Genomic DNA, 25,203 nt, shown 5'->3' on the forward strand with positions numbered 1-25,203 from the left:
TATTATAGAAGCAAGAAGAAAACAGAAGCTGAGGCGAGGGAAAGAAAGGGAGAACAGAGACCAAAAATTTCTTTGGGGTTATTTATTCATTTATGCAAAATAAAGTGCCAACAACAATGGTGGAAAATAGACATCTCCCAGTAACATCAATATTTGTATGGAGATGAGTGGATGGAAAAGCACTAGATTTTGCTCTTTGATGCAGGCACTGAGATAATGCTGACTGAGCAGACAATATCCTATTTTGGATATGTATCAGTAATTATTATTTTGCTACACATAGATATGTAGTTTGGACAGTACTTACTTTCTAAAGCAGGAATCCTCAAATCCAGTCCTTGAATTGCATACCCAAGTCTGGTTTTCAGGATTTCCACAATGAATATGTATGAGATTTATTTGCATGCAATGGAAGCAGTGAATGCAAAGAGATCTCATACGCATTAATTGGAAATCCTGAAAATCAGGCTGGATTTGAGAGCCCCTATTCTAAAGAATCAGTCATTTCATTGCTGTATGATTAGAAACTTCTTATACCTTACAAAGAAAGATAGATGCCCCTTTAATATATATATATATTGTATATATATATATATATATATATATGTGTGTGTGTGTGTATACATACACACACTATATAAAAATAAAAAAAACCCATTGTCTGATACCGATTTCATTGGGAGATTTGTTTGTTTGATACCATACTTAACTCTTTAAACTGCTATTAATATGTGCCGTGGATCCTACATCAGTGAAATGTCACTTATGACAAGATGACTAATTCCTAGTTCCTAAATAAACAGAAAAAGAATACTGAACAGCAGTACAGCAAAACCTGTGCTATGTGAATGTGAGAAGAACCTGCCAGATGCCTGCATGATCCTAACAAATTAAAAGCAGGATGAGGAGGCAGTTTGTCACTATTAGCATGTAAGCTCTTTGAGGCTGGGAACCTTGTAATCAAAGGATTTGTCTAATGCAATCTGTAATCCTAGACAATGGGATACCAATTATTTCATCAATAATAAATATAATCACTGCATTATTAATGTCATAACACAATGGGCCATGATGGAAGCCAATACTTGATAAATGTGTTTACCTATTCTGCATGAAGGGGAAACCTTTCAACCACATTTTGCTTCTTCTTAGCTCCCAATTGAAAACGCCAGTTTATTTAAGACCGCTTTGCTTTCCTGTAACCCTTGATTTGCCAGGCAGTTTTTCCACCTATTACTATTTCATATTTTGGATTTGGCAAACATCACCTCTCGTTGCCTCTTTTGCACACAGCTGCGTTTAGGGATGACTGAGTCTCAATGTGCAGGATGTAAGTGAACTAAAGAACCATATAAGCAAATCAAAACCCAGGGAAATTAGCTCCTACAGAAATTTTTGCTGCACCAAATATTTAAGTGGTGTTTTTTTTGTTTGTTTTTTTTTAGGAGGGGAGAGTTGCAAGTTAGTTACCCCTTTATAATCTGGATATCACATGCCATCAGAAATGTACCTCTCCAACAAAATGCTAGTTGTCACCAGCAAACAGACATCAAGCACCTGCAGTCAGAGAGAGGTTTAAGGTGGTAATCCTTTCTTACTCTTCCCCCCAGTGATTAATCTTTGTTATTGTCTCCAGAGACAACAAACATTGCTTTTATTTAGCATTCTTGAATGCTATCACTCCCAGAGTATTTGACAAGGACTCTAGTCTCTTACCACTGGTCCTAGGAGCCAACTTTTCAAAATGATTGGGGGTACTAAACCCAATGAAAATTACCCCGTCCTTGGTCAAGAGTCAAAACATTTGTTCAATATTGGGGGTGCTTAAGCACCCAGAGAGGTGGCCCCTATGCCTCTGGTAACCCCAAATTACTAAACTACAGTAGTAAAGACCATTATTATCAAAACATTTAGGGGCTTAAAGGTGTGGAGTTTTATTGAATTTCATTCAACAAATGTATATGTAATTTCTGTCAGAGAAGGAGAAATGTGTTATCTTTGCACTTACCCAGATTGTTTATAAAATTATTTCTTTAACTAGTACAACAGGCCCGTTTCTGACACAAATGAAACGGACGCTAGCAAGGTTTTCCTCGGAGTGTGTATGTTTGAGAGAGAGAATGAGTGAGAGTGTGTGTGTGTTTGTGTCAGAGTGTATGTGTTCTTTCCGAGCACTCTACCAAAACCCTCATCCACACCCTTGTCACCTCTCGTTTAGACTACTGCAATCTGCTTCTTGCTGGCCTCCCACTTAGTCACCTCTCCCCTCTCCAGTCGGTTCAAAACTCTGCTGCCCGTCTCATCTTCCGCCAGGGTCGCTTTACTCATACTACCCCTCTCCTCAAGACCCTTCACTGGCTCCCTATCCGTTTTCGCATCCTGTTCAAACTTCTTCTACTAACCTATAAATGTATTCACTCTGCTGCTCCCCAGTATCTCTCCACACTCGTCCTTCCCTACACCCCTTCCCGTGCACTCCGCTCCATGGATAAATCCTTCTTATCTGTTCCCTTCTCCACTACTGCCAACTCCAGACTTCGCGCCTTCTGTCTCGCTGCACCCTACGCCTGGAATAAACTTCCTGAGCCCCTACGTCTTGCCCCATCCTTGGCCACCTTTAAATCTAGACTGAAAACCCACCTCTTTAACATTGCTTTTGACTCGTAACCACTCGCCTCCACCTACCCTCCTCTCTTCCTTCCCGTTCACATTAATTGATTTGATTTGCTTACTTTATTTATTTTTTGTCTATTAGATTGTAAGCTCTTTGAGCAGGGACTGTCTTTCTTCTATGTTTGTACAGCGCTGCGTATGCCTTGTAGCGCTATAGAAATGCTAAATAGTAGTAGTAGTAGTAGTGTGTATGTGAGAGACAGTGTGTGTGTGTGTGTGGGGGGGGGGGTCTCCGAGTTCCATGACTCCCTCCTTCCCTCCTTCTCTCTCCTCTGAGTTCCAGGCCCCCCTTCCGTCCGAGGTGCAGACCCCCCTTCTCCTCCCCTCCGAGTTCTTGGCCCCCCCCTTCCCTCTGAGTTCCATGCCCCCCTCCCTCTCCTCCCCAGCGTGTTCCATGCCCCCCTTTCCTTGGAGTGTGTATGTTTGAGAGAGAGAGTGTGTGGGTGAGAGATGGAGTGTGTATGTGAGAGAATGAGTGAGAGAAAGAGAGACAGAGTGTGTGTGTGTGTGTCAGAGAGTGAGAGTGTGTGAGAGACAGTCTGTGTGTGAGAGTGTATGTGAGAGACAGAGAGTGAGTGTGTGTGAGAAAGTGAAGTCTTCAAGCCTTGAAGCATTCGTGCGCTCTGTAAGGCTCCATCTCCTCAATTGACGACACGTAGTTCCGGAACGTTGCAGGAATGCTTCAAGGCTTGAAGGCTTCACTTTCTTGGCTTCAGAATGTTGGAGGTGTGTTTTATTATATAGGAAGTCCAGATGTTTCACAAGTGCTGGAAAATAAGGTTGTTATAAATGGTCACATGCAATGGTGTAAATTCCACCCAAGCAGCCCTGCAGTGTAGAGGCTCAGGGAAGGAGAGCGCCCCTTTATGACCATTCCAGTATATTCCAAGGTGGATCTCCTAGCTCTGGTGGGGGGGGGGGGCCTTTCCAATATTTTGCTAATGTGAACTTTTGCCACCGGTCACATGAATCAAACTGTGCCATTACTGAATGCAAGCAGAGGTGGGAAACCAGCTTTAAAGTAGCTGACACCTGATCTAATAATTTGCTGCATAATAGCTATACAGGTTGTAAACAGCCAGTGGCAAGGGAATAGAAAAGGCACAGAGAAAGAGGAAAAGAAAGGGAATCAGGCAAGGGTTAAAGAAGCTGGTATAAAACAGTGATTTTCCTTTTTTTTTTATATCAAGGAAATGTAGAAGCAGGCTGGCGCGTGAGGCTGGTTGGGTGATCCTTCATCTCCAGTACAGTGAGCACGCCCGCATCAGCGGCAGACAGCAGCTAATGTATGCGTCTGGCTCAGTCTGCCCAACCAGAGAATTGTTCATATCGCTCCTCCTTTTTGTATTCAGCGCACATCCTTTCCTTACCCTCTGTGGTGGAAAGGGATTTTTTTTTTTTTTTTTTTGCTTTTGAGCTGTAGTATGATCTGATTATCTATAACCACACATTGTGCAACATGAAATACAATATAAGACACAGCTGCAGTGTAAAGTTTAGTGTGTATGTGTGTATAGGTATACTGTAATATATGCATTAGCATACGTCTAGAATATGTATTAAAGAAAGAATGTGTGTTTAGTAAACAGAATACAGACAGAATATCTTGTGCACAGTGTATAAAACACACACAGTATAGTTTGCAGCAATGTTTAAATATGCTACTTCTGTATAATGCTGCTTATTGTATTCACTTGTTTGTGCAACATTAAACAAACACATTGGAAGGCTGCATCCAGTGTTTCTAGGTTCATCACATAATTGTGACATTTAAATCAATGGAATGTTTGCATGGGAAATAACACTAAATGGGGGGGGGGGGGGGAAGAGGTGAGCAGCAAAACTCTATTTAATTTAGTATTATATCATTGTGATGTTTCTACACTTCCTTGCTTATATGGGGAAGTACAGAAAGCCACCTGTTCTACCAGGTTAGAACCAATCATGCTAAATATAATTATGCTCTGATATGATGCAGTTAATATATAAAGTATTTGTCCTTAAGCAGTATATTTGATGAATATTAATATCTGAGGCACTCCTGGGTTATTTGAGCATTCAGCAATTTATTGATTGCATGTAAAGTATAAGTACACAATTTTTAAACAGCATCAATCTTTGTGTTGTGGTAATAGGGTGGAGAATGGTTTATAAAAGGTGAAACCCCAGCTGTGTTCTGAAATCTCCACATATACAGTTCAAACATATTTAACTATAGCTTTAAACAGATTCCTCATCAACATTTGAATTCCGACAATGATAGATTTCATTGTAATTTACGAAGAAAATAATTATAGCTAAATTAACTAATATCCTTTTTCCTTAATGAAAGAAATAATGAACACTTTAGGATTACCAAATGAACTGTAGCCTGGGATTACATCATTTTAAAACAAGATTGCTGAATTTTTTTCGGCAGGGGTGGGGTTGCTCTCTCGATACTAACATAAATGTAGACTGGGTCTCTGATAGACTAGTAAGAAACAATTTCATATTCTAAGGCATAAAATCAGTCAGTTTTTCCTTATAATTAATTCTATTTGTTGGCACACCAGCTATGACAAGACAGGGTGTCTGAAACAAATCAAATCATTAATGGTTTAATCACCTTTTGCAACACTGACTGGTCTATCCTTTACTCATTGGCAATAACACTGCATTGGTACTAAAGCTAATTTAACAAATCTGTAGATAAGGCAAAGTACTACTGCACATAGCTATAATTATGCCGCAAGTTAATAAAATTCTCAAGATCAGATTAGCTGAGAGAACACAAGGACTAACTTGTTACTGGGATGGAGAAAAAGTTAGGGTTAAAAAAAAAAAGGAAAAAAAAATAGCAAATGAACCAATCAGTAGAGTCATATGTACAAAGTCATCACAGTATTAGAGATCCTTCTCCCAAGTTCCTTTCTGAAATCATGTTATAAAATCTGATGACACCACATGTGAGAATCAGCAAGTTTTACAGCACTTAAAAGATAAATCAAATGATGACAGCAGAGGAGTAGTACTCTGGTCTTTTTGAAGATCTAGCAAGAAATCTCTTCTTTGCTCCTAACAAACCGAACATCCTTAGGCCTCAAATGCATATGGAAACAGTGCATCAACAACAGCCATTACCCGAATAATACTGCATATGTGAAGACTGCGCCGAGCTGGAACTGTTCTCTGTGAATGCTCCACCAACAACAGATTCTGGAAGAGTATCCATTGGCAATTTAAATTTTCAATGCACGCCTGCACTTTTTACCAAGCTCAAATCAAAGCACTTTGGCAAGATATGCTTACTGAAAACTGTTATCATTTGGCTGCTACATGTCCACTACTTACATACGATCTTAAGTGATCATATGGCTGATAGTGTATTTTGGACTCAAGAAAGTTCCTTCTCTCAGAGACTTTCTGCCTTTTATTGTGCTCGTGCCGTAGTGAAACAATCAGTAAAAGTCCACAGCAGCTGCCGGTTCCCCTCCGCCTAGGTCCCAAGAGCCTAACTTGTGATCACTGCTAGAAAATCCTCACAAGTTAGGGTCTCAGGGACTAGGAAAAGTCCAATAAATTCTGGTAGAAATCTTCCTCCGCCAATCTGGAGAAACTGGATGCCCACTGTTACACTCTGTGCTCCTTTAACGAAATGTTTCAAACAGGGAGCTGGAGAATTGAAAACAAAATATATACACATTTTTGTAAAGAAGATAAAAACAGTTAATTCACCAGGCACTTTTTGTTTCTTAAAATACAATTCCAACATTTAGGAAAACATGAAGAAAATCATGCACACAAATCTGTATAAGTATATGTTTGTGTATACACACACACACACACACAGACACACACACACACACAGAAGCATATACATTATACACATATTCTTTCATCATAAATAAAAAGTATATATTGTACAAAGCAAAGATGAAAAAAAAATAGGTTAAAAACTGTCTTGTTGCATTCTCTTCTCCACGGTGCTCTTAAAGATCAATTGCTCAATTCCAGCTCCATTCTTCCATTTGCTCATTATATCAGTAGTCCAGCTGGTAAGGTGGGCCCCTATGGTAGATCGCATTCTAAGCACAATCCCAAGCATGGAATTTTAATAAACTTCTGTTTGGGGGATTTTGGTTCCTTATTTTGTTTCCTCTCTCTTTTTACTCTCTTCTCTCTCACCAGCCAAATTTTAATCCAGCTGCACGCAGAAGTTAAAGGCACTTTCCCTTGTAATCTCTACACCTTATCTCCCCCTCCCCCCCCCCCAAATACAGCATCAAACAGTTATTCTGAGCCAAATTTTAACACATACAACTTTCAAACACCCTCCAAACAGACAAGGAAACAAAGAAAAGATTTTACGGCCATTAATAGGCACCTTTCTTTTTTTTTTTTTTTGTAAAAGCACTGATGTTCCTTCTTGCGTGTCCACATTCGTTTGCCTTCTGGTGTTTTGCTTTTGGTTGTTTCTTTTTTTCATAATGCCTCATTTGTGGAACAAAAGGAAGAACATTTCCCACTTTTGGAAGGATCCATGGAGTGTCTTCACAGCAGCAAAATCAGAAGGATCACAACTGATCCGACATTTGGAGCAGAATCCCATGTATAAACCTGGTGCACTTCATGAGTTAGTTCAGCTTTTATGAGGGGAGAAAGAAAGAAAGAAAGAAAGAAAAACAATGAATTAGAACAGGTGAACTAACTAGCCACCTTCTAGTGAACTGCAGGACAGAGCTGTGCTGTAAACAAATGTAAGGAAAAAAAAAAGCCCATGCAATGTGTCAATTTCAGGTTATAGTACAGTTCACGACAGGATCTAATGGTATACAGTAATCATTTCTTTTCATTTCATGCGCAGTCATAAATTAGCCATGTTTCAACAGCAAATATTTCATGGAAATCCCCTCCAAAGCCCCGACTTTCTCAGATTTTCAATCTAAGCCTTTTCTTAACTTAGTATTATTTTACAAGCTGTTTTCTGATCTTAGCTTTCAAGAAGGTAATTAGAATGAAAAATGTTTCCTCTCTATAAATATGACATTAACATAACTTTACCCCCTCCCCCACTGCTTAGACCCATCCTCCTTAGGGAATATATCTGAAGCTCTGAAAATTGAATTCGGTCAGAATTTCGCTGCTGTTAGACGTACCTTGGCTTCTGACTGACTCTTCCATGCATGCACACACACACACACAGACACACACATGCGCACAGACACATCTACACATGCACACATAAAAGAAGGCAAGGCAGAGCTGCAGGTGCTGACTCAGAGCGCTTCTGAGTGAGAGGAGGGGGTTACATCGAATGGTAATCACACTGCACTCATCATTAACACTAACTCACTCTTGAGCATCCTCCTACTTCCAGGACATTCTGGGCTACAGTGCATGATGCTGTCACGCCAGCCTGTGCAGGTCAGACATCTGGGAAGGGGGGGGGGGGGGGGGGGAAAAAACTCCCATCCAGGTTTCCCTAAGAACTGCCATCATCTCTTCACAAGGTCCTTCTTCTTATTTTTCACCTTTCCACTTCCTCTGTTGCCGTGTCTCATATTTGACATCTTTCCGGAAGAAAATGTCTTGTCTTGCAAGGAACCCGTTGGTCCTCTCTTCGCCACCCATTCCAACTCAAAGCTCCTCTGCCACACCCACCCATTTCTTTTCTTCTTTTCCCAATCAATAGAACAGCTTTCCAACCTCAGTAAGGAAAACAGGCTCAGACACTGAGACTTTCATCCTCAATCCTCCGCCTAGAGAATAGCAGGCGACCCAGGCAGACATGTGATGCAGGAAGAAATACTGCCAACGATTCTTTCACAGTCTTAAGAGTTCATTCTACGGCTTATATGACCCCCCCCAACCTTATTGAATAAGTACTGGTGGATAGAATGCCTCAGAGCAGCACAGCACACAGACAATGCAATGATCAAGCTTATTTTTCACTAAGAATTCCTGAAAACAAACAAAAAAAATTGCCATTTAAAATCCACAAAATTACTTTGGCATATTATTAACTACATACTTGCCTTACAGGAATTCTATGATTTAAGACAAGTCTGTGCCGGGGTCTGAATTACTAATACAATCCAAATCAAACAAAAATCAATATCTAAATGTTAATCCTATTAATGCATGTGCAAGAAAGACTAGTTGCAGTGGGTGTTTGTAATTATACCCCTGTCTTATCTATTCCTATTTTACCATCTATAGCTGCTTTAGAGTTGAAAGTACAGAGGTCTATTAACTGCAATGCAGTCATGTCTTTGTACCATGCAGCAAACTTCTGCTAAACTGAGGGCATGCATTAGACCTGTTGTTTACATACAACAGAGTCTGACAAACCTGCACCCTTTCCTTCTTATGTTAGAAGTCTTTTTGGGTAGCTCTTCAAGTCAAGAATGAGCCATTGTTACTTTGTGCAAAGAAAATCACAAGAGTGAAATCTGGACACCCCCCCCCCCCTTCCAAAAAAAAGCCCAAAACAAAACCCAGCAAGCCAAAACATAAAGGTGTAGAAACCTGGTGCTTATTCAAATAGATGGATCCCAGTGTGTAATGTGGCACTGGAGCATTAACAAAGAAAGCAACTGGGCAGTGACCCATTTGCCAAAGCAACTTACAACCCATCTCAGACAAATGCAGCGGACAGCAGCATATCAGAATCAGCACATTCCAAATTAGCAAAATTACATTACTTACTGCCAAGCTCGACAGTGAAATCGAGGACAAAAGAATTCAACAAAGAGGCATTGAGGTGCACCATGTGGGCAACACAAGAATGCAAGACAACCACTACCCATGCATCAGCCAATTAGAATAATACTGAAATCAGTTGGGGAAATTCAAAAACATTTATTATTCCTGCAGACTCACAGCATTTGTCTAAGCATTTGCTGGGATATAAACCAAATTAACACATGCCTAATGTGGTATAAAATACTCATCACAAAGGACAGTCTGTGATATATGTTGGCTTCCGACTCCTTGATATGCAATGGACTGGTCACTGCATCTTAATTTCCTTTTGCTTAGATCCATCCTTTATTTATAAATATTTTGCTGCTACAGTGTCTCTACCCATCAGCTTTTCTTTCCCCCCACTTGGTACAGTTCCCCAGAAATCCCTGGACATATTAATGTGACTTTGCTATGGCTACTGAGGTGAAAAAAGTCTACCATTTTAATAATTGAATGTGTGCTTCCAGCAAACTGCCTGCTGATACCACTGCTCTGTGGACTGCCTTCAACAGCAAGCATTGCTAGAGCGGTCAATTGGAGACAATAGATAGAAAAATATTAACCACTTCTTTCTTACTCCAATGTGAATCTTTTCTCTGTTTTGCTCTCGTTTTCTATTCTCTACAGTAGTAAAAAGCTGTTTAACATAATGCAGCTGAAGCCACTCGAGAGAAAGCATGGGTTGAACAGAACACAATGAGCAACTGTATCTTTCACATGTATATACGTATACAGATATCTATCTATCTTATGCACTCCAGGTTCAAGTGCCATGATGGCTTCAGTTGGAACCACCTTTGAGGTCAATGGGTATGCAGACAAGATTCAGTCAATAGCAAGCTGAAATGAGATGTCGTAATCAATCAGCTCAATTACCACAGGCATAGATCTGGCCTGAACGTTTTGCTCAATTTTTTTTCTCTTTCAATTATTAACCCTTATAGATCCTTAAGTGTGGGTTCAGATCTGCGACTGCCCTCCTACAGAGGACAATCATATTTAAGCTTATTTCCTTTCCTGGTTTAAATAAATAACATTAAGCTAAAATAATACAATTAAAAAAAAACTTTATAAATGTTTGCACGTGGTTATGCAGCAAGAGTTTAAATGAGGGGGAAGGGGTGAATTTTTGTCACAGAGTCAATGCGCTAATCTTCAGTTTCAGCTGATGGAAGGGAACCAAAGCTGTTCACCTTTCTTTAAATGTCCAATTAGTTACTTGTATGTCCCTTGATCAAAACTGTTATGAGATGGAATTAAAATGCCATCGCAAGTCGGTGTAAATAATAAGATAACTCACATTCACAGAACTGCTATTAGGCTATAAGGGGGTCCTTTACTAAGGCACACTCACGTTTCGCTAAAATTGGGCACGCGCTAAATGTTAGAGATGCCCATAGGAATGCATTGGCATCTCTAATGTTTAGCACGTGTGCCTAATTTTAGCGTGAGCTAAACACGTGAGCGAGCCTTAGTAAAAGGGGGTCTAAATGATCCTCAGCGCTATGTATATCTTCAGGAGGTGACCAACGTATCTACAAGCAGGAAGAATAATTGTGATAGGTCGAGAGGAAGCAAACTTCAGTCTCAAGATGGTTCAGAATTGCCTCTACTCTCTATTCTGAACAGCCAAGCTAAAGTAATTAGCTTGGCTATGAGAGCTGTCTTCATGCTATGGAACCAGAAAGGCTTCGTGGTGCAAATTCCATGAAAAGGCCGAAGGCAGGGAGGAACCTCTACGTCAAGTAATCAAAGCAAGCAAGAGCAGAGGCTGACCAAAGGACGGATCCAACACTGGAGACGTTGTGCAGTAATTCTTTAATCGTAGCTGGTACAATAGGACCCGACACGGTCCATGTCAGGGGTCAGGTAGTAATTTCTTGGAATACCTATGTACTTTAAAATGGAACAAGATGACAGCTCAGAAGAATGTAGTACAGAAAAGGCAGCCGTGAGGCATGTGCGCAAAAAAAGTGGTAAACGATGCTATCCCCCAGTTGGGTCTTATACCTGACCTCTGATGTAGGCACTTTATTGCGCAGAAACACGGACTCTTTCGGGTTCTATTGTACCAGCTACGATTAAAGTATTACTGCACAACATCTCCAGTGTTGGATCTGTCTTGTGGTCAGCCTCTACTCTTGCTTGTTTTGTGCAAATTCCAAGGCCATCCGCTAGGACACTGCAAAGTTCTGCATACCAGACTGAAGGCACCACAAAAGAGGGACTTTCCCTTTATGTTTCTGTGCAATGCTGCTGTTTAGTAGAGGCAGCTGTAGAAGTGGTAGCATTGACCCTTCACAAGTTTACATTCAAGAATTAACCAAACATATATATATGCTTGTTATGGCATAATATGTTTTACAGTACCTAATTCCCGGTAAGCTTTCTTTCTGCCTAATGGTTTGAGCAGTAGGTTGTGTACCATGGGAGCCAGGGTTCAAATCCCACTGCTGCTCCTTGTGATCTGGGCGAGTCACTTAACTCTCCTTTGCCTCAGGTGCAGACAGACTGAAAGCCCTCCAGGGACAGGGTAAATAACTATTATACTTGGGTGTAACTCACCTTCAGCTACTACTGAAAAAGGTGAGACCTAAATCGAAAATCCCTTCCCTTTCTTGACTATATATGTGTACATAGGCAGACTCAGGTCGCTATTTAAACTCTGAGGTTGGCATGTCTTTTAAACACTGACCATGGTGTTTAAAAATATTCCCAGTTAGTCTGTGCTTGCTGTTATCTAGATAATGGCAGTGAATATAGGTTATGCAGCTGTCTGCTGGTGCTATCCAGATAAAGGCAACATTCAGCACTGCTGTCCGGATAACATAGGACAGGCACTGAATTGTCTTCACTATCCGGATAATCTCCTTCTCTAGCCTTGCTCTGCCCCTGCACTCCATGGAACGCACAGGGACAGTCTGTAATGATTTTCAGATAATGGCACTGAAAATTAATGGATGGTCCTAGTTAGTGGCATTTATATGGCTAGCTGGATAAGGGATTTTGAATATCGGGCTGTTTATATATATTCCACACTCCTTGTACTTTATCTGCTTTACTTCAGCGCCTGTATCATATGTTAATTATTTGTCCCCTGGCCTGGGGCGTCAGCATCAGCCAAAACGGAGTCCAACAGTTCCAAAATGTTTTTGTGATCAATGGCTTTCGGGCTCTCAGACTCGTTCTCTCGGTACGTAGCAGGTGGATCATCTGCCCACTCCATTGGGATACCGTAGGGCCTTCCACCGACAGCCATGCCAGTAAAATTGTTTTCCTCGCCACCATTATAGCTCTTGAAACAAATGCTCGGCATCCCCTTGGAAGGTATCCGGATAGTCGTGGGTGGCCGAACAAAAGCTTGACTTCTACTTGCCAATGTATAGCCCAGATAGCGGCAATCTGCTGAGTCAACACTTTCCAAAACGTTCCAATTCGTGGGCAGCCCCAAAACATATGCCCTAATGTTGCTCCTTCGGCTTTACATTTGGGGCATGCTCCATCCGGCGACAGTCCCATATGGAACGCTCGTCTAGGAGAGATGTATGCTCTCATTGTGAACTTGAACTGTAATTCCCAGTAGTTTGTTTAAATCTGTATTCTTGCGGTATCCAAGTAGGTGTTCCTGCACCATTGCTGCAGTGACTTCCAACCCCAGCTCCGTACTCCACAGGTTCGATAATGTCTCAAAATCTAGCTCTTTTGCCATGTCCTTTAAATGTCTGTGGTAGTACGTCAGCGGGACTTTCTGTTGTGCTCCCAATGAGAGTGCCAACCCCAGCTCTTCCTGCACATCTTCTGCCAAGGCTTCTTGCGGGAGGCTGGCTATATAATGCTTTAGTTGGTAGTAGTGGAACCAATCTAATGAGCTTAGAGAGAACTGGGCTTTGAGTTTCTCCCATGGTTTAATCTTTCCCTCCTCATCTATCGCCTGCAACAGGTACTCCAGTCCCTTGTCCCTCCAGCGTACAAAAGCTGCATGGTTCTGTCCTGGTAGGAAGTCCGGATTGCCCCCGATTGGCAGATAAGGAGTTGCACGGGTTGAAAATCTATGGTGCCAGCAAAGCCAGCGCCACACCACTTGCGCCGCTGGCAGAAGCTGCGCTGTAACCAGCAAACTGGTTTCTCTTTTGCTTCTCCTGTGCAGCAAGTAGCTAATATGTCTCTGTTCCATCTCTTTCAATTCAAGGTGGGAGGGGTAAAATATTGTGTGAGCCTTAGCCAATCATTCAAGTGTCTCAAGCCGCTTGCAATTGTCATGTAGCATAAATTCAACAGTCCTAAGCCCCCGTATTCCACCGGCAGGTGGAGGGTGGACAGCGCTATCCTTGGTTTTTTCTTTGCCCACAAGAAGGTCTGCAAAGTCTTGTTAAGCCTCTTTTTCTCCGCCTTGGACAGGTATAAAGGTAAGGTCTGAAACACATACAGCCATCTGGGCACTATCACCATGTTATACAGGGCTATCCTACCCAGAAGTGATATAGGGTGTCCTTGCCACATTTGCAGGCTCAGTCTTGTATCATTCAACAGGTTTCACACATTCCAATCATACATTTGTGGGAGTTCTCGAGGGATTGTAACTCCCAGATATTTTATTGCCTCTGTCTCCCACTCTATGGGCAATGTCAGCCTTTGCCTGACGGCATCTCCCTGTAGTACCTCCAAGGTCCCAGATTTTTGGATATTCAGTGTGTAGCCCGTGAGGGTCTCATATTCCTCTACCACCCTTAGTATCCTAGGTATTGACTGCTCGGGCTTTTGGGTTATCACAAGGAGATCATCAGCAAATGCCAGAGCCTTAACCATGCCTCCCGCCAGAGTCACCCCATTCACCCCCTCATCCGCCCACAAAGCGCGGAGTAAAGGCTCCATTGCCAAAACAAAGAGGAGGGGCGAGAACGGGCATCCCTGCCTAGTTCCTTGCCGGATTTCAAAGGGGTCTCCTTTTACTCGCTGTTTATATATATAAAAATGATTGCAACACAAAACCTATTTCTCAGAAAGATCAAATTCAAATTGCAAGTTACATTTATACATATACAATCACAATCTACATAAAAACAAGAACAAAAACCCATCCATACCCCACCAATCATCTTCTTCAAAACTTCATCAGTACAGGAGTCTAGGTACCATCAAACACTTCCTCATATAGGGCCTTTTTTTCTTATGGAAGGTCTCCAAAATAAATTCCGTGTGTACCTCCAAAGGGAGCCCTTTCCATAAAACACAGAAAATGCTGTGGCCGAAGCAGATGTTAAGTTTGCCTCCATAGCCTTCACCAATAAAAAAATTCTCAGCATGTAAAGAGCCACAAGGCACTTATTCCCCCACTAATTTCTGCAGACATAAGGTCCAAATCTATGAACCACTCAAAATATTAAAATCAATACCTCAGATGTCACCCTTTCCACAACTGAGAGCCCGTGAAGGGCCTTAAGATGCAGAGTAACATGTTCAAACCAATGGCACCCCCATGACCCACCTGCTACTGAATTCTGCACTAACTATAAGTCTCTCATAGTAGGTCCTGGAAAACCAACAAAAACAGCATTACAATCAAACATATAAACGGCGAGTGACCGACTCACTCGCAAATGCGCAGTACAGACTTCCCTCTCTGTCCTGCCCCCGCGTCAATACGTGATGACGGGGGCAGGACAGAGAAGGAAACTGCGCAAAGCCACCGAGGTCGCTACCGCTCCCCCCCGCCCGAGGTTGCCGCTACTGTTCCCCTACCCAGTGTCGTCGTCGCCGCCGCCAGCCCTCCACCCGGCCCATGCCCTCTCTCCACTACTGAACTTACATCCATTTGCCGGAACGCAGCACGCACATCAGCTGAGCTGCCGTCCGCCTTCCTTCCCTGCGTGTGCCCCGCCCTCGCTGACGTTACGTCACACGAGGGTGGGACACAGGCAGAGAAGGAAGGCCGATGGCAGCTCAGCTGATCTGCCCTGCTGCGTTCCGGCGAATGGATGTAAGTTCAGTAGCGGAGAGAGGACCTGGGCTGGGTGGAGGGCTGACGGCGGCAACTCTGGGGGTGGGGAACGGAAGCGGCGGCTCCGGGGGTGGGGGGGAACGGTAGCGGCGACCTCGCGGGGGGCAGCGTTGACCTACGAAAACCCCAATACCAGCCCGTTTTAATGGCTCAACGGCTAGTAATCTAATAAAACAAGACACAGCAAAACCAAGTCTCTTCACTGGCTCCCTGTCCGCTTCCGTATACAGTTCAAACTTCTCTTACTGACCTTTAAATGCATCCACTCTATGACTCCTCGTTACCTCTCCTTTCTCCCTACATTCCTCCCCATGAACTTTGCTCTCTGAGCAAGTCTCTCTTGTCGTCCCCCTTCTCCTCCATCGCTAACTCCAGACTTCGTTCCTTTTATTTTGCTGCACCTTATGCCTGGAACCGTCTTCCTAAGCCCATATGTCTAGCTCCATCTCTACCTGTTTTTAAATCTATGCTGAAGGCTCACCTTTTCACTGCTGCCTTTGGCTCCTAGCCGCTACTCATTTGCCCTCCTCCTCCCCTATTCCTCTTTACCCTGTAATTCCCTTGCCCGTAATGTCTTGTCTGTCTGTTTTACCTAGATTGTAAGCTCTTTGAGCAGGGACTGTCTCTCTATGTCAAATATTCAGTGCTGTGTGCGTCTGGTAGCGCTATATAAATGCTATTAGTAGTAGTAGTAGAAATCCACTCTTGATAGCGATTGCAGCTTAAAAATGCCACCAGTGAAATTTAGACCAGTAACTAGTTTTTAGTTTAAGTGCTTTGTACAAAATAAATTCATGGCTTGAAGCTGTTTTCAGACTGATTACTCCTGGTTTTGGCATCTTTAGTTAGATTTCTGACAGGTCTGTCAGTGATTTCTTTGTGGGAAGCTACACTGCAAAACAGGAGACCAAAAGTATTGGCTGTGGTTGTGAGTTATTTCAACCCAACACATGGATAATTAGACACCCATAGGGCACCAGGTAGGATCCTATTTATTTATTTAGATTTTGCTCACACCTTTTTCAGTAGTAGCTCAAGGTGAGTTACATTCAGGTACTCTGGATATTTCTCTGTCCCAGGAGGGCTCACAATCTAAGTTTGTACCTGAGGCAATGGAGGGTTAAGTGACTTGCCCAAGATCACAAGGAGCAGCAGTGGGATTTGAACCGGCCACCTCTGGATTGCAAGACCGGTGCTCTAACCACTAGGACACTCCTCCACATGAAGGAACATAGTCATCTAACTTTCCTTTACAGAATGTTAGCATAACAGCAAAAATATGCACCTATAATTTAGGCATGAGCAATTGCGCATGTAAATGGGAGTCCTGCTCATCCATCACCAAGACTCTGCCTATGTGTACACCTACCTGTAAAATACACGCTAAGAGAGATTACAGAATAGCACTTACGTGGAATTTTGGCATGTATGTTACCTGCACACATATGTAGATATATGCCATTAAATCTCATGATTAACGAGTATAATGTAAATGTTAGTGCATACTTTTTAGAATTATCCCCTAATTGTCCTGCACTGAACTCCACAGTTTACGCCACACAATGGTACAGCTTTGAAATTAATCAGGTATTTCTGGCTAATGTGCAGGTCAGTAAATCACGTTTTAGTATCAGAAGATTCTCTTAAAGAAAAGCAAAGGTATTGCAAAATCAAACTGATCTTCATCCATTCAAGTTCTGTATTCCTTTCTCTCACACAAGTTATAATTTTTACAGTGGTATCAGAATAGGACATCCTCTCTTTGCTTTAAAGGACCACCCTATTTTCAGGAGGGGCCATTTCCAGACTGGACTCATCAATAAGTTTCTTTGTTTTTCCAGCAATCCAGATGTGGTATGAAATAATGAATAACTGAGAAGTGTCAGTTTGAATCCCCCTGTTGCCAGATCATTAAATTTAGATCAGACAAAATGTCTGTATAAGGCTAGTATTTTTGGATGGTCATTCAGACAAGAAGTTAATTCACCTAAATCCAGACATCATATTCAACAGTGTTCTTACACATTAAGAAGGGCATTTTCAATATGATCCGATTTTAGACGTTTAGCAGAAAATGTCCAAAAATCCATGGCCATTTTCAAGCCAGATAAAGGTCCAACTTTTTCTGTTTCAAAAATGGTCATTTGCTAGATGTTTTTGTGCTGTGTGTCTATCTTTCTGGACTATTTTAGAAAAACAAACAAACCCCCAAACAGTCCATGGGAAAAACGCACAAAGCCACTGGGATGTATGGGGGGCCAGCATTCTTAGTAGACTGGCCACACAGAGATCCCAGCAGAACAGTGGGGCACTGCACTGGACTTCACATAAAAGGTTCCAGGCACACATCTCACCATTACCCCCTTATATTGTATGGTAAGCCCTCCAAAACCTACCAAAAACCTATAGTTCCCAACTGTATACCACTACAATAGCCCTTATGTCTGCAGGTGTCACTTATATGTGGGTAAAATAGGGTTTTGGAGGGCTCACACTTTCCACCACAAGTATAACAGAGTGGGATACGGGCCTGGGTCCCCTTCTCTACAGTACACTGCACTGATCATTAGTCTACTCCAGGGACCTGCTTGCTACTCTAGTGGTTAGTGCAGTTTGTTTGTTACATTTGTACCCCGCGCTTTCCCACTCATGGCAGGCTCAATGCGGCTTACATGGGGCAGTGGAGGGTTAAGTGACTTGCCCAGAGTCAAGGAGCTGCCTGTGCCGGGAATCAAACTCAGTTCCTCAGTTCCCCAGGACCAAAGTTCACCACCCTAACCACTAGGCCACTCCTCCACTCTCCTGGCCTCAGAACCTGGGGAACTGGGTTTAATTCCCACTGCAAGTCACTTAACCCTCCACTGCCCCAGATACAAAATAAGTATCTACTATAATAAAACTCACCCTCAACGTTCTGAAGACAACGTTCTGAAGTCACTCAGTCACTCACTGAAGGGTTCATGGATTCATGGTGGTGAAGCCAGAACACTGACCATGTCTCTCTGCCCCGCCCTCACATGACGGACCAATCAGAAAAAACACACTCAACATTCTGAAACACAAAGGACCATCACAACACCGTTCCCAGGCAACACTAGGCAACGTAAGACGGACCAATCAGAGGAAACTACGTGACAATAAGGGAGGAGCATTCCCCAGCAGAATGGCTCATTATCTGTGCAGCACGGAGAGCACAGAACCACCGCTGGAACGAGAGAGGAATATTCCTGCTGTGGGTATGTGCAAAAATAGACCGGGGGAGGGGGGGGGGGATTTTTAAATGCCTAATGCCAGTACTGAAGAGTGCCAGAGGGCCTATAGCACAGACTATATTTGGGATCGCTTGACATGGAGTCAGAGGAGCCGGAAAACAACGTGCCCGTCACCATCTGGGACGTGGGCGAACAGGACAAGCTGCGGGCCCAGCTGGAAGGATTACCCGCGGCCCAGCCAGCAGCAAACAGCGACCAAGGAAGGGGGAGGAGTAGGGAAACACGCGGAGCGTGTTTCCCTTCTCCTTCCCTGCCCAGGAATCGCTGGAGACTAGCTGCCAAACTAACGAAACAACTGCACACCGACGCACCACCTCCATCATTCGAAAGGCATCCACTCTTCCTTCAATAGAAATGCAAACTAATAATACAAAACAAACAAAGAATACATGGTTTCTCAGGCGGCTGCAGGTAACTCCCCACCCCCTTCCTCTTCCCCTTTTGCCGAAGCGGCCAAGGATGTGCCCAACCATCCCCAGCCTCAGGCAAGCTGTCTCCCACCTCAGGGATTCCCCGAGCACCCGGAAAAAGACGGCGCTGATTCCTGCAGCGCATAAATGTTCCAGCATTCCCTTGCAGCCGGCCTGAAATGGACCAAACATATCGGATCACCCCCCGACGGCCCGAGACCGTGCTCTTCTCCCTTCCGCCAACTTAAAACAACCATCCCCGTCCTCAGGCAAGCCATCACCCACCTCCAGGATGCCCAGAACCCCAGCCCAATGGAAAAAGATGGCGCTGCTTCCAACAGCACATTTCTCTTCCAGCATTCCCCTACAGCAGCCCTGAAACGGCCAAAAAATACCGACAGACAAAGAACGTGCTCCTCTACCTTCCGCCCATCTAAAACAACACTGCTGCCTCAGCACAACACAAAAAAATAAATAAATAAAAAAACAACACTCAACAAAGGCTGACCCCCCTACAACCACATTTACATTTCACCAACAGAAAGACCCCCCTCCACAAACCTCCTTGACAGACAAAACCACACACACACAATACAACAGAAACACACCCTCAAAGCCACACACCAATCCAACCCACTTTGCCAGCACAGCACATCCCCCAACCCCCAAGCAAAAAACAAAATAAAACAAAAAAAGACACACATGAACAACCTGCACACACACCGCACCCTCACACACTCACACACACACACAAAATAACTCTGTGACACATACACACACGCACACAAAAAAAAAACCACATGCTAGCGCCCGTTTCATTGGTTTCGGAAACGGGCCTTTTTTACTAGTTTGTATATAATACGTAAACTGCTTTGATTGTAACCACAGAAAGGCAGTGCATCAAGTCCCATCCCATCCCCTAACAGGACTGGCCACAACATCTGAAGCTCTCACAGAGGCTGGAATGTACTGAATCTCTCACATATTTTCTTTTGTGTGTGTGTGTGTGTGGGGGGGGGGGGGGGGGGGGGTCATGCCTTCATCCCTCCAGTGGCCATCTGGTCATCTAGGGCACTTTTTTTGAGACAGTCATGATTGAAACAGGTATAGACCAAAACGTCTTAACTTTTAGCCCTGGATATTTTTGTTTTGTTCAGTTATGGCAGAAATACATCCAAGTTTTGGGAATGCTCAGATTTTGCCCCAACATGCTCCCTTGTGATTTGGATTAACGGCATTGAAAACCATCTTAAAAAAGAGTTGGAAAAACAAACATCCATCTGCCACATTGTGCCGCTTTTTGGACGTTTTTCTGTTTAGAAAATGAGCCCCTAAATCTATCTCAAAACCAAGTAAGAGAAAACAACATTAATTCTTACGGAAAACCATTCTAAAAATAAAAGTCCACATACTGAATGTAATTTCTAGAAAGAAGGAATGTGACACACAGACATACACACCCTTAACAGCTATGTAACACACAGGACTGTAAATGAATTTGCAGAATGGACAATGCTTGTAGCCAGTACTGCTCCTGCTACTACTACTAATTTCTATAGCGCTGTACACATTATATGCAGGTACGTTTTCTGTTCCTAGAGGGCTCACAATCTAAGTTTTTGTACCTGGGGCAAGAGAGGGTTAGGTGACTTGCCCAAGGTCACAAGGAGCTGCAGTGGGAATCAAACCCAGGTCACCAGGATCAAACCCCACTGCACTAACCATTAGGCTACTTCTCCACTCCACTGGTGGGAAAAATGAATTATTTAGAGATCACTATTCAAAATATCTACTACCTTGCTAAAACCAGGTTTTACGCGTTTAAAATACCTCACCACTTACCAAGTTAAATTTATGTAGGTAAAATTGATACCTGCAAACATTTAGCTGGATAAGAAAGGGGCTAGACCAGTGATGGCGAACCTATGACACGCGTGCCAGAGGGGGCACGCAGAGCCCTCTCCCTTGGCACGCGCGCCAGTCGCTGGTCCGCTCCGCCCACTCTCCCTTCCTCCGAGTACCAGGCCGGCCTCCCTCCCTCCCACCAAGCACCACGCCGCTTGCCCTCGCTCCCTCCCTCTTCCAAACAAGCATCAGCCCGCCCATCCTCCCTCCCTCCCAGCACCACCCCCCCTCCTCCTCCTCTGAAATTGAAAAAACGTACTGGGTTAAGGCAGCGTCGGCAGCGGCAACGAAAAGCGTAGTCTTCACTCGGCACGCTTCCCTTCTGTCTCGCTCTCAAGCTCTGCGGTCTCTGAAAGGTTCGCCATCACTGGGCTAGACTGAGGCATTCCCAGACAGGCTTTTGAAATTGTCAGGTGACACAATATGCACTTTTCAATATTGACTTCTTTGTAACCAGGGGCGTAGCCACGGGCGGGTCTGGACGGGCCCAGGCCCAGTCACTTTCCCTCCAGGCCTTCCCATCCAACATCCTGCTGCTGTCGCTGCCTTTTCTCCCTCGGCTCTGCCGGGTCCGGGAAGCAGCATTCAGCAGTGTTGCTTGCCTGCCTTCCTATATAATAATTCTCACCTCCAACGTTCCATGCTTGGGACCGTGGCTCCCTGGCTGCAAGTGGTCTGCGAGGCAGACACGCACGGCCTACTCCTCCTACTGCCTCGGAATCAGCTGTCACCCCCCCCTCCGCGCTATGGCCCCCTCGAAACCCACCCCCTCCCGCGAACCTGTCGATCCCCCCCCCCCCGCCGGAACGCCGAAAACTGCCGCCGCCGTTGTTGTGCTACCTTCCCTTCCCGTAGGTTGTTCAATCATCTTCTTAGAAAGTGTAAGCAAAGAATTACAACTACATATATCCCATACCCATGTGTAATAAGAAACCTGTACTGATGTGTAAATCATACTCTCTGTTCTGGAAATTTCCAGTGATAGTGGTACCCTTGTCTCAAAAACAGGTTAGGAACAAAGAAATGTTTTTTTGTTATTAGGAAAGAGTGATTACTAGAATGAGCCCCATATATGACAAAGTACTTTTCTGTAATGGTAATCTTGCCCCCTCTTTCTTTATGCTTCTCTGTCTTACAGAACTGCATAATGTGCTTGTAGGTACTGGATTTCCAAAAATACAAGTGTAATTTAATATACAGGATGGATAAATACTGTGGCTCATATGGGCCAACGGACGTGATGCATTTCTTGGACAATAGCAGTAATATTTTCCAAATCTTCTTGTTTGAGAGGTTATGATAATATCTCATTACCATCTAAAAGGGTGGTAAATAAGATATGAACAAAAAAAGGCAGATCTTCCTGCATAAAATACAGTCCAGAAACTGTATTTGGGGTTGAACTAGCAAAGATGAAACACAAATTTTATTTACATATATAACAAGTTTAGAACAATTTTATAAAAAAAACATTTTCCAGACCTGTGTCAGTGCATGGATTAAGCCCTTGATGTAGGAACACAAACACATCAGGCAGAAAAAAAAACATTTTTACTAAAAGGGCTATTGGACGCTGGCCTAGAAAGGCTTTTATCTTTTAAATACTATTTTTATAAAATTGTTCTAAATTTGTTATATATGTAAATAAAATTTGTGTTTAGTCATTGCTAGTTCAACCCTGCTCTGTTTTTTTGGTTGGTACATAAGGTATGTTCAACTAATAACAGAGGAAGATGTACTGAGCCAAATTGACAAGTTAAAAAATGATAAATCACCGGACCGGATGGCATACATGCCAGGGTAATGAAAGAACTCAAACATGAAATTGCTGATTTGTAGCCTGTCATTAAAATCATCCATAGTACCTGGGTTCCAGGGGTGATCTGGGAAATACAGACCGGTAAGCCTAACTTCAGTACCAGGGAAAATAGTGGAAACTATTTTAAAAAATAAAATTACAGAACACATAGATAAATATGGTTTAATGGGAAAGAGTCAGCATGGGTTCAGCCAAGGGACGCCTTGTCTCACCAATTTGCTTACTACTACTACTATTTAGCATTTCTATAGCGCTACAAGGCATACGCAGTGCTGCACAAACATAGAAGAAAGACAGTCCCTGCTCAAAGAGCTTACAATCTAATAGACAAAAAATAAATAAAGTAAGCAAATCAAATCAATTAATGTGAACGGGAAGGAAGAGAGGAGGGTAGGTGGAGGCGAGTGGTTACAAGTGGTTACGAGTCAAAAGCAATGTTAAAGAGGTGGGCTTTCAGTCTAGATTTAAAGGTGGCCACGGATGGGGCAAGACATAGGGGCTCAGGAAGTTTATTCCAGGCGTAGGGTGCAGCGAGACAGAAAGCGCGAAGTCTGGAGTTGGCAGTAGTGGAGAAGGGAACAGATAAGAAGGATTTATCCATGGAGCGGAGTGCACGGGAAGGGGTGTAGGGAAGGACGAGTGTGGAGAGATATTGGGGAGCAGCAGAGTGAGTACATTTATAGGTTAGTAGAAGAAGTTTGAACAGGATGCGAAAACGGATAGGGAGCCAGTGAAGGGTCTTGAGGAGAGGGGTAGTATGAGTAAAGCGACCCTGGCGGAAGACGAGACGGGCAGCAGAGTTTTGAACCGACTGGAGGGGGGAGAGGTGACTAAGTGGGAGGCCAGCAAGAAGCAGATTGCAGTAGTCTAAACGAGAGGTGACAAGGGTGTGGATGAGGGTTTTGGTAGAGTGCTCGGAAAGAAAGGGGCGGATTTTACGGATGTTGTAAAGAAAGAAACGACAGGTCTTGGCAATCTGCTGGATATGAGCAGAGAAGGAGAGAGAAGAGTCAAAGATGACCCCAAGGTTTCGAGCTGAGGAGACGGAGAATGAGAGAGCCATCAACAGAAATAGAAAACGGGGGGAGCGGGGAGGTGGGTTTGGGGGGGAAAATGAGAAGCTCGGTTTTGGTCATATTTAATTTCAGGTGGCATTGAGACATCCAGACAGCAATGTCAGACAAGCACGCTGAAACTTTGGTTTGGATGCAAGGTGAGATATCAAGGTGCCCCCTCCCCCAACTCCCCCTTCATTATCTCCTCAGACCCTTGCTGAATGAACACATGAACATGTGGATAAAAGTGAGTCGGTTGATGTAGTGTATCTGAATTTTCAGAAAGCTTTTGACAAAGTTCCTTACAAGAGACTTCTTAGAAAATTAGGAAGCAATGGGATAGGAGGCAATGTCCTTCTGTAGATTATTGGACAGAAAACAGAGGGTAGGGTTAAATGGCTATTTTTCTCAACGAAGGAGGGTGAACAGTGGAGTGACGCAGGGATCTATACTGGAACTGGTGCTATTTAACATATTTATAAATGATTTTCATATTTATAAATGATTTGGAAAACGGAAAGACAAGTGAGGTGATTAAATTTGCAGATAACACAAAACTATTCAAAGTTGTTAAAACACATAGGAATTGTGAAAAATTGCAGGAAGACCTTAGAAAACTGGAAGATTGGGTTTCCAAATGGCAGATGAAATTTAATATGGACAAATTCAAAGTGATGCACATTGGGAAGAATAATCCGAATCATAGTTACCTGATGCTAGGGTCCACCTTAGGAGTCAGCACTCAAGAAAAATATCTAGGTGTCATTGTAGACAATACGCTGAAATCTTCTCCCCAGTGTGTGGTGGCAGTCAAAAAAAAGCAAATACGATGCTAGGAATTATTAGGAAAGGGATGCAAAATAAGACCAAGAATATTATAATGCTTTTATATTGCTCCACAGTGCAACCTCATCTTGAGTACTGTGTTCAACTCTGGTCACCATGTCTCAAAAAAGATATAGTGGAATTAGAAAAGGTTAAAGAAGAGCGACCAAAATGATAAAGGGGATGGAACTCCTATATGAGGAAAGGCTAAAGAGGTTACGGATCTTCAGCTTGGAAAAGAGATGGCTGAGGGGGAATATGACTGAGGTCTTATAAAACCCTGCGTGGTGTAGAACGGGTAGAAGTGAATCAATTTTTCACTCTTTCAAAAAGTACATAGACCAGGGAACAGTCAATGAAATTACATGGAAATACTTTTAAAAAATAGGAGGAAATATGTTTTCACGTAAACAAACAGTTAAGCTCTGAACTCGCTGCCGGAGGATGCAGTAACAGCGGTTAGCATATCTGGGTTTAAAAAAAGGGTTGGATAAGTTCCTGGAGGAAAATTCCATAA

General features: G+C 43.2%; 1 long non-coding RNA gene across 2 annotated transcripts in view; it reads right to left on the reverse strand.

Annotated features, from left to right (window-relative positions):
* Positions 1 to 4,719: 4,719 nt before the first annotated feature.
* LOC115470730 overlaps positions 4,720 to 25,203 on the reverse strand; it is a 561,138-nt gene continuing 540,654 nt past the window's right edge. For both annotated transcript variants that reach the window (XR_003942231.1, XR_003942230.1), the window contains 2 exons: positions 7,040 to 7,298; positions 4,720 to 6,327 (listed from right to left, as the gene is read on the reverse strand). This is a non-coding gene — a long non-coding RNA (uncharacterized LOC115470730). The remainder of the gene's footprint in view (positions 6,328 to 7,039; positions 7,299 to 25,203) is intronic.

The sequence above is a fragment of the Microcaecilia unicolor genome, chromosome 5 (assembly GCF_901765095.1).
Source record: "Microcaecilia unicolor chromosome 5, aMicUni1.1, whole genome shotgun sequence".
Lineage (NCBI taxonomy): Eukaryota > Metazoa > Chordata > Amphibia > Gymnophiona > Siphonopidae > Microcaecilia > Microcaecilia unicolor.